The 10302-nt window shown below is 41.7% G+C and overlaps 1 protein-coding gene across 2 annotated transcripts in view; it reads left to right on the top strand.

Moving 5' to 3' along the window:
- Nucleotides 1-4633: 4633 nt before the first annotated feature.
- The window catches only part of CD14 (CD14 molecule), a 42435-nt gene continuing 36766 nt past the window's right edge, over nucleotides 4634-10302 (top strand). Inside the window, exon 1 of one of the 2 annotated variants that reach the window (XM_077474133.1) lies at nucleotides 4634-4797. The gene's annotated coding sequence lies outside the window, so the exon portion shown is untranslated. Of the gene's footprint in view, nucleotides 4798-5060; nucleotides 5080-10302 lie in introns of those variants that run through there. The other variant, XM_077474134.1, reaches the window with a different exon arrangement.

Below are 10302 nucleotides of genomic sequence, written 5' to 3'. Positions count from 1 at the left end.
GACGGGATAAAGACTGGTGGAGGCTGGTGCATGCTTCGCAGAAATGCTACATGAAGAAATAAAGGGCTCAGGTGTAGAGGGCTCAGCCAGTGAGACACTACAGTGACAGCAAACAGTGAGAGAATCAACATAATGTCCAAAAGGGAGAAGAGTCACTGATTTATGCAGAGTGCTGCCTTAATAGCAGTACCCATGTTTAGCTAAATACCTCTGGCACCCTCTAGAGCAGGGGTTTGTAACCTTTCAAAGGTGAATACATAAATTAACAGCGCACACTCACCTCTTGTGAATCCACTCACCAGAGTTAATGGACCCTCAGCTTTGCGATTTACAAATATTTAGGAATAGTGGAACTTGCATCACTGGTTAGTGGCCAATGAATTTTAAAATAACGAATTTATGTATGTTGTTTTTAAAGTATTTGTATTTGGCAATAAACAGGAAGCGATATTATCAGGAAGTTGGTGATTGATTACGCCAGATGGTCTTTGTTACTATTGGCTAATTGGAGAGGAGGTGACTGCTCCTTTGTATATAAATTAAACCACCCAAATCCAGAAATGATGTCTTTGATGACGCCCTGGAGGAGGGGCGAAATGCATCGACGTATTTCCGGTTTCACTAACCAGTGACGCTACTTCCGCTATCTGTGGAACGCATGCCGTACAGCGGCGAACCCGGAACTTAATGATGCCTGTTTTACAATGCCGTCTCGTGAGTGGTGTTTGTTTGATTGCGCATTTGATTTAGTATTAGCAGTACTTCACTATCGGCTTTTTTAGCTGTTTCCCATTATGAATGGTCTACTTCGGTCCATCCACATGAATATTTGCATGGAAGCTTCTCTGAGAGTCCAGTTTTTACACATCAGATCTTTTAGATCACAGCCCTGTTGACCCCTAGACTGCAAAGCTGAGGGTCCATTAACTCTGGTGAGTGGGGTCACAAGAGGGGAGTGTGGCACTTGAAAAATCCTATCCTGAACCACAAAACACTAGAATTTGCATTTGGAGCACTTAGCACTTTATTCATTATATATGTATAGAACTTGTCAATTTTGTCACGGTCAATAATTTACAAGCACATTATCACGTTGATGTTTTATATTCTGCTAGCGCTGTTCATTTATGTATTAATTTTTTAAGGTTCTAGCACCTTTGTAATAGCTGCTGCTGTTTATCATTTATTTTTTGTTATTTACTATTCCATCTAACATGAGGTCTATTTAGTAATACACAACCTTTCAAAGGTAGAGATTTACCCGACCAAGATAAAAGAGATCAAAGACCACCGGGGTTCGGCATTCTTTTTAAAAAAAAAAAAGAAGAAATTAAAATTATAATAAAACAAATGTCACTGTAAAAATGTAAACTTACCCTACCTTAAAAGTTTACATCAGTGAGCAACTCATTCACTTTCATTCACAAGACTTCATATTTGGAAAGTAATTGGTCACCCCCACAAGTCTGATGCCAGGAGTCTATCATGAAGGCAGAAAATCAGGCTGACTTGCTTGACTAGTTTCGGGCCTGCATTTAGGGCAGTGTATAGAGCAGGGGTCTCAAACTGGTGGCCCTCCAGCTGTTGTGGAACTACAAGTCCCATCATGCCTCTGCCTTTAGGAGTCATGCTTGTAACTGTCAGCCTTGCAATGCCTCATGGGTCTTGTAGTTTCGCAACAGCTGGAGGGTCACCAGTTTGAGACCCCTGGTATAGAGGTCAGTAATAGGTAGGGCAGAGTACAGAAGTCAGAAGTTTGTAGCGCAAATTATAGGGGGCAGTATGGCAGAGGATGGGGCCAGTAGAACAATATACCGTGGTCAGTAGAGCAGTAGACAGTCTCAGTTAGTAGGGCAGTGGACAGAGTCAGTTATGTAGAACCCTTGTTCTAAACAGGGCTGCTAGTAAATTTAGCTTTGCTGGGTTGTAACTAGCCTGCCTTATTTATAGTCCATGTGATCATTTGGGTTTTCTCCTAAGCCTGGTTTAGCTGTGGTTCCCCCTTTTTGTCAGTAAGTGGCACTGTTACCTTTGGCATTAGTATGATGAGCTACAGTGAATTTGGGCTATGAATATGCATATATAGCACCCTCTACTTTTAGGTAGGTGCTAGATTAGTATTTTTCTAGTTGTAGGACTAGATACAAGTAAATTTAGCCAGGCCTGGTTGTTTTGATTTGGGAATGGGAGTGTCAGTATAGTGTGTGTGGGTGGCCACCTACACACCTACATTCCGGCTCAGAGATCCTCTCCTGCTTTCAGTGGAATTGTTCTGGACTTGAGACCTGGGTATCAGGCAGCTCATGTGGGGGGGCTCTGACCAATCATTCATTTGCATTGGCAGGGGGCAGGCCTCCCATATAAACTGGGGTCACATGGTTCCAGGGGGGAGTGGTGGAGCGCAGGAAAGACAGAATGGCGTGCTGAGGTGCTGTTTCGGACATCCCCATGAGGGGATGTGCCATGTGTGCGGAGGAGGGATGGACGGAGAAGATCCTCATCTCTGCAGAGTGCATCAGGCTTCTGTGACTGGGGAACACAGTGCTTGACTGCAATGAGGTTCAAGTGGAGGAAATAGGAGTAAAGCGGCAGAAGTAGACCAGCTATTTGATTTCTGTGACTGGGGAACACAGGACTTCGATACAAAGGAGAAGGTCAGTGTAACGTTGAAGAAGCAGAAGTACCAAAAAAAAAAAGGCTGAAAAAATGCTCAAACAGGAGTATCATGTGCAAGAGACCTATTTAGGGCAGTGGATGGTGTCAGTCACCAGGGCAGTGGATGGGGACAATTAGCAAGGCCGTGGATGGTGACAGTTAATAGGACAGGGTATGCGGACACTTAGTAGGACAGTGGATGGTGACAGTTAGTAGGGCAGCGGCTGGTGTCAGTTAGTAGGGCAGTGGATGGTGTCAGTCACCAGGGCAGTGGATGGTGACAGTTAGCAAGGCAGTGGATGGTGAGAGTAGGGCAGAGAATGAGGTTAGTCAGTAACAGAGCAGAGATAAGAAACTTCCTTCACATGCAGAGAAGGGAAGCACTGGCTACACACTACACCTTGCACTCCTGGAGTGCTGATCGTGGCCAATCCTCCTCTCTTTCTCTGGAGGTAGTTCCTTCTCTGCGCCCACTGTGGGAGGAGCAGTCCTGGGGTCTGCAAAGCAGGATCGCCTATTTACCCCTCACCTGCCTGTGATGGACAGGTAGCTTGTGATAGACAGGTTGTCGACCGCTGCTCTAGCGGCATGACCATACACTTCCCCATGTCTCCACATGAACCTTCTGACAAGGTTGGTGATGTAGCTGGGGATAGAGATGTGGATGGCTTGGTATGTTGTTGTTAGTATCTTAAATTTTTTCATTGGGTGATCAGAAGCTGTTGGTTAAGTGGATGAGTCTGGCAGCAGTCTGAATGACATGTATAAGAATACTGGACAGGAGTCAGTTCCATACTTGCTTATTTTTATTTAACCCTTTCCCATCCTCCATATAGTAATATGACGGCCACAAAGTGGTGCTCTCATTCTGGGCGGCTGTCCTCGGTTCCCGGCCGTCTAGAGGGCGCAAGCGCACGCCCGCCCGCCACTCCACTCAGGAGCCGATGCGTGATGTCCGCCAGGCACCCGCGATTACTTGACATAGAGCAGGGACATGGATCTGTGTGTGTAAACAAACAGATCCACGTCCAGTCAGGGGAGAGGAGACAGATCGTGTGTCCCTTGTATATAGGGACACCGATCGGTCACTTCCCCCAGTCAGTCCCCTCCCCCGCAGTTAGAATTACTCCCTAGGTAACACATTTAACCCCTTGATTGCCCCCTAGTGTTAACCCCTTCCCTGACAGTGATATTTATACAGTGATCAATGCATATTTATAGCACTGATCGCTGTATAATTGTCAATGGCCCCAAAATAGTGTCAAAAGTGTCCGATGTGCCTGCCGCAAAATCACAGTCCTGACAAAAATTGCAGATTGCCGCCATAACTAGCAAAAAAAAAAAAATATAATAAAAATGCCATAAATCTATCCCCTATTTTGTAGGCGCTATAACTTTTGCGCAAACCAATCAATATACGCTTATTGCGATTTATTTTATTTTTTTACCAAAAATGTGTAGAAGAATACATATCGGCCTAAACTGAGGAAAAAAATTTGGTTTTATTTAAAAAAAAATGGAATATTTATTATAGCAAAAACTAAAAAATATTGTGTTTTTTTCCAAACTATCACTCTTTTTTTGTTTATAGCGCAAAAAATAAAGACTGCAGAGGTGATCAAATTTCACCAAAAGAAAGCTCTATTTGTGGGGGAAAAATGATTATGGGTTTAGTGTTACATGACTGCGCAATTGTCATTCAAAATGTTGGTTAAACTATATTCAGCTTAAAGAAGCTTGTGAAATTGCAATAAAAATGTTTTTCTATATATATAAACAAAATAAAAAAATATTTTTCATGTGCCTAATATAAGAGTTACACGTTTAAAAGCATAGCTTTAAAAGTAACATCCAGAGTATGCAACTTTAAGTTCTTTCCCCGCCCCTAGCAAAATAAAAAAATCTTTGATGTAACACCTCTCGGCAGGCTCTGATTCTTTCCTGCAGCTCGGTTACGAAATGGGAATTTCTGAAAAGGAAGTCTGTCCTTCGAGTTGTTTTTACCAGTACTCTTTTTTTTTTTTTTTTCTACTCCCAACTGTTTTTTCAGAGAAGAAAATGAGCTGGCTGCTGTCAGAAATGCAGCGCAGAAACTAAAAGGAAGCACACAGCTTTGACAGCACAGCTACATAAGTCTGAGAAGTAAGTTGTTTTGGAGTTGTTGTCTCCTTTCTTCTTGTTTTTTTTTCTTCTCTATACCATATATAGAAAGATAATATGTTAAAAACGTATATTCAAAATCCAACTGATTCATTTTCTGAAAACAATCCACAGACCCTGGGATGATAAAAAAAAAAAAATTACAATTGCAAATACAAACTATTTTAATCGGAATCCTGATTGCAGTGATGTCATAGCTGAATTCTTCTGATATAAGTGAAGGACTTTTTCCTGGGACAACAATACAGACAGCATTTCTAGATGGTATATTCAACAGAAATTTGATCCAAAACACTTTCAATCCATGGTTTTTAACTCATCAGTTACCCACGGTAGAGTTGAAATTTTTGTAAAACCTGTTTTTTGTACTTGCCCTTTAAAGCTTATCACACATGCTACAATTTGATTGTGCAATCTTTTTTAGATCTAAAAAAACAGTGCAATGGCCTGTCCAATTTAGATTTATTGTATGATTTAGGTAGGGTCTCTAATCACATAGTTTTGGTAAATATAAAGATGATTGTATAGTCAGATTGTAATGTGTGTGTGGTATGCATAAGGGACTTGACAAGACAGCAGATAGGAGGAAAAGGGGGAGTAGATTTGGCGCTATACCTTAAAGCCCCATACAAACTATCAGATTGTCTGCTGATTTTTTTCCTTCAGATTTACCAAAACCATGTAGTGGAAGGGCCTGCCTGATTGCATACACATTGAAATCCCTCAGGTTTGACCTCATATTACATGGTTTTGGTAAATCTGATGGAAAAAATCAGCAGAAAATCTGATAGTGTGTATGGGGCTTAAAGGCACCTCAAATTATATGCTTAAATAAACCAAAAAAATTACATAAAGTGATATGAACCATATAAATTTCAACCCTATGTAAGAGCTGCTGAATACAGCAGGTGCCAAATCTGTACGTATCGTGTTAGTAGGGTAATAGTGAGAAAGAAAGAAAAAAAATATATACAATAAAGAATATACGTGCACTAATTAATTAACAATTTCTATATGTGGCATGAATAGTGCTCAAAGTGCACATACCATATTGGTGAAACTGATCAAATTACATGCAGTAAATTATAAATACTTTTACATGCAGTAGTGAAATAAATGATTTTAACAGAATTGGTGGTGAATAGAAATAGTCCAACTGAGGATCAAACAACCAATCCAGAAAGTTCTTATTGTTGCCTTGGTGCAAAGAGAATGGTATTGCCACTTTAAAGAAAGACCCCCAATACGTGTATCCAAAAAAGTGCTGTTATTGCCCTCACCGGATCACCTGCCCCCTGCAGGGGTAAGCTCGCTGCCACAGTGTGAGCCCCTGTGTGTCGCTGCCTGGTGTCACTCTGGGGGGGTCCTTAATTGGTCCATTGGGGGTGCCTCATATAGATGTTAATAAAAGAGAAGAGTATCCATAGTGTAAACCGCTTTAAAACCAAGTTTATTACATGAAAATTGACTCACATCTGTCACTATGTAAAAAACGCTAGTATAATACAGCAGCCGTCCGCCGTTGCAATCTGAGAAGGAGAGAGTGCGTCCTATGGCCACGCTCTATGCGTTTCGTCAGCACGACGTCTTCTGGACAGGATAGCTGGCAGAGCCATGGTCTTCATCCACTGCTGGGGAGCTTAAACTCCTACAAGCAATGCACTGTGATAATACAAAGGGGTGCTCTGTTCTAGACCTCTAGGCACTTTAGGCCTCATTCACAATGGATGTTTTTTTTTCAGTTAAAACTGTTTTTATTGAACAAAAAGAAAATAAACCTATATAAGACATGCATACCAAATGTCTGATATCTTAGACAATATTATAGGCAACTATCACACATAGACATCCCGTAATGTTTCAGATGTAAGCGTGAGACACATTTTGACATTTAAAGGGGTTGTAAACCCTTGTGTTTTGTCACCTTAATGTATCATATGCCATTAAGGTTAAAAAAACACCTGGCAGTCACTGGTCCCCAGCCCCCCCATTTTACTTACCTGAGCCCCTTCATCTCCTCGGCAGAGACGTGCTGTCCCTTTCTCCACGGGGTCCCGACTCTTGATTGGATAGATTGATAGCAGTGCAGCCATTGGCTCCCGTTGCTGTCAATCAAATCCAATGACGTGGGCACTGGGGGGCGGGCTGAGTCCAGCATTCGTGTCTGTGGACGCAAATGCTGGACTCAGTTGCGTGCCTGCAAGGTGACCCCCTCAGGAAAGTGCTTCTCCTAAGTGGTTATTTGATGTGGAGAGCCGCCGGGGGGCACCAGAAGATGAGGTTGGTTCCACTTTATGCAAAATGAGATGCACAGTGGGGGTAAGCATGATATGTTTGTTTTTCTGACGGAGTTCCAACGGAATTCCGCTGAAACTGTCTTGCGTACACACGATCACACCAAAGTCCGACCGCCAAGAACGTGGTGACGTACAACACGTACGACTGGACTAGAAAAAGGAAGTTTAATAGCCAGTAGCCAGTAGCCAATAGCTTCAGTCTCGTACTTGCTTAAAAGCATGCATAGTTTTTGGTCCGTCGGTAAAGCATACAGACGAGCAGTTTTCCAGATAGGAATTGGTTCCGTCGTAAATATTTAGAACATGTTCTATTTAGAGGTCCGTCAGAATTTTAGACGTAAAAAGTCCGATGGGGCATACACACAACCAGAATATACAATGAAAAGCTCCCGTCTGACTTTTTCTGTCAAACATTTCACTCGTGTGTACACGGCATTATAGTCTCTCCTCCCAACTTCTCCACACAATGTTAGTAGGGGCATTGGAAGTCCAGAGGTTTATAGTTACTAACACCCTATTAGGTGCAGGTTTCAGGGGTCTGTAGCCACCTATCCCAGATCTTATTGTATTTTGAAGGGCATCCTCGATGAGAGTTTATGAGTTTTTTTTATGGGGCAGATTGTTATTCACTTCTACTATCCAGTCAATGAACTCCGGTCGGTTAGGTCTCATCCATGCCTGGTTTCATTTAAGAAGATTATAGTAAGTGTATCCATATCCGGTTCTGGGAAAATACCCAGAAGGTACGGCTTGGGGTGTGTAGTGTCAGGGGGGAACCCATGGTTTCGTGTACAAACTGCACTATTTGTGTCCAGAATCCCTGAACTCTTGGGCAGTTCCAGATTAGGTGATAGAACTTCACCTTTGCACATTGGGCAATTAGTGGATTGATCTTGTTTATATTTAGAAATTCTTAGTGGTGTGATGCATGATCGGTGCAATATAAAGATCTGAGTCAATCGATCACAGAGTTTGGGTGAAACTAGTTTGCAGGTGTCTAAGGCGTCACTCCACTCCTCATTCTCCGTGGATCCTATATCCCCCTCCCATCTAGTCTTCAATGCATAAGCTGATGTAAATGCCCGGGGGAGTGACAGCATGTTCTAAAACCTGACTAACTACATAACTATAAAAGTGAGAAATCAGTTTTTTGGGGTCAGGGCTTTTAATCACTTCCATTAGAGGGTTATTGTCTAGTGAAGGGTTACCAGAGGGGAATTGTGTTCTAAAGGCATGGCAGATTTGTAGGTACCTGAAAAACATTTGGTTTGGTAGCATAAATTTGGATTTCAGTCTGTCGAATGTCTTTAGGTCCCCATTTTGTGTAATGTGTGACAAATAAAATATTCCCCTGGAGCTCCACAGCGTGGGGCCTGGGATTGAATAAAAATCTGGGAGAGCCATATTATGCCACAGAGGAGTGAAGTCATGGGCTTGTGGTATTTTGAGCTTGTCCCATACAATACAATAGATGTTTTTGCAGCTGCTTCTAGGGGTGTCTGCCATTTTTTTCCTGCTTCTAAAATCCCTTAAATGTTATCCTATGTGTCCATGCACACATAGCCTTTTAGCAGTGTTTAGTGGCAGGAGCTTTTAGAAGCAGGAAAAAAAAAATACTACCAGTGTGTTCAGCAGCAGCAACAGCAGAATTTTGCAGGAAAAAGCTTGACACTGCTAAACGCGTCATAACGCGCCTAAACGATTGGCATGTTTAGCACTTGCACGTGTATTCATTTCAATAGCCATATTATATTATTATTCTGACCAATGAAATGAATTGACACCCAGCTCTGTGACACCTGTAACTTTAAACACTTTTACAAGCGACAGTCTTTTTTTCGGCCAAAACGCTGCTGTCAGGGGGGGAGACTTCTAGGAGAGATTGCAAAACTCTGTGTGCATGAGACCTTAGGTACCCTGCACATGGGGCCATCTAACTGCAGTGCTTACCTCCTGGTGCTTTAGACCCCTTTCACATTGAAGGCATTTTTCAGGCGCTTTAGCGCTAAAAATAGCGCCTGAAAAAAGCCTCAGCTGCATTCCCAGTGTGAAAGCCCGAGTGCTTTCAAACTGGGGCGCTGCGCTGGCAGGGCGTCACAAAAAGTCCAGCAAGTAACTTCTTTGCAGCGGTGTAGGAGCGATGAATACACCGCTCCTAAAGCGCCCCTGCCCATTGAAATCAATGTGTAAGGCAAATGTGTAGTGCTAATAATGTATATTAGTTTCAAAAGTCTGCCAAAAGCGTCAGTTTGGGGGCTATACGATCTAAAAATACAATGATATGTCTCTCATAAGAAAGAGTGCATATAATGTAAATATCTGAAAAGGTAAGTGTATAAATACAAATAAAAAACTCAGGCACTATCTCGGTTGTAGGTACAATGGCTGATCACGTTTATTTGAGAGACTGTCAGATATTTGCTTGAAATAGAAAATATAATTTCTTTATATCATTCTGCATGTCTGCTATGGTGTTAAAATCCCATGGACTCACATTGTTTCAGCTATATACGTGTAGTGTATTGATACTGTTGATTTTTCACCTTCAGTGGTACACTCCTAACTGTCATAATAATTGTGTCTTAATATGAACTTTCCATTTTAGACCACACCCATATAGTCTTATAGAGATTCGTTTTACAAATCACCATAATTGTACACTGTGTTAATATTGATTATCTGTTAACCACTTCAGCCCCGGACCATTTTGCTGGCCAAAGACCAGACCACTTTTTGCGATTCGGCACTGCGCCGCTTTAACTGACAATTGCGCGGTCATGTGACGTGGCTCACAAACAAAATTGAGGTCCTTTTTTCCCACAAATAAAGCTTTCTTTTGGTGGTATTTTATCACCTCTGCGGTTTTTATTTTTTGCGCTATAAACAAAAATAGAGAGACAATTTTGAAAAAAAAACGCATTATTTTTTACTTTTTGTTATAATAAATATCCCCCAAAAAATATATATAAAAAAACATTTTTTTCCCCTCAGTTTAGGCCGATATGTATTCTTCTTCTTCTTTCGATAAAAAAGCGCAATAAACGATTATTGATTGGTTTGCGCAAAAGCTATAGCGTTTACAAAATAGGGGATAGTTTTATGGCATTTTTATTAATAATTTTTTTACTAGTAATGGCGGCGATCAGCGATTTTTATTGTGACTGCGACATTATGGCGGACACATCGGACA

The sequence above is a fragment of the Lithobates pipiens genome, unplaced genomic scaffold, assembly GCF_037356315.1.
Source record: "Lithobates pipiens isolate NorthernLeopardFrog02 unplaced genomic scaffold, aLitPip1_a1.2 Scaffold_8, whole genome shotgun sequence".
Classification (NCBI taxonomy): Eukaryota; Metazoa; Chordata; class Amphibia; order Anura; family Ranidae; genus Lithobates; species Lithobates pipiens.
Note: the sequence above shows the minus strand (reverse complement) of the source record. Positions and strands in the feature narration are given on the sequence as shown.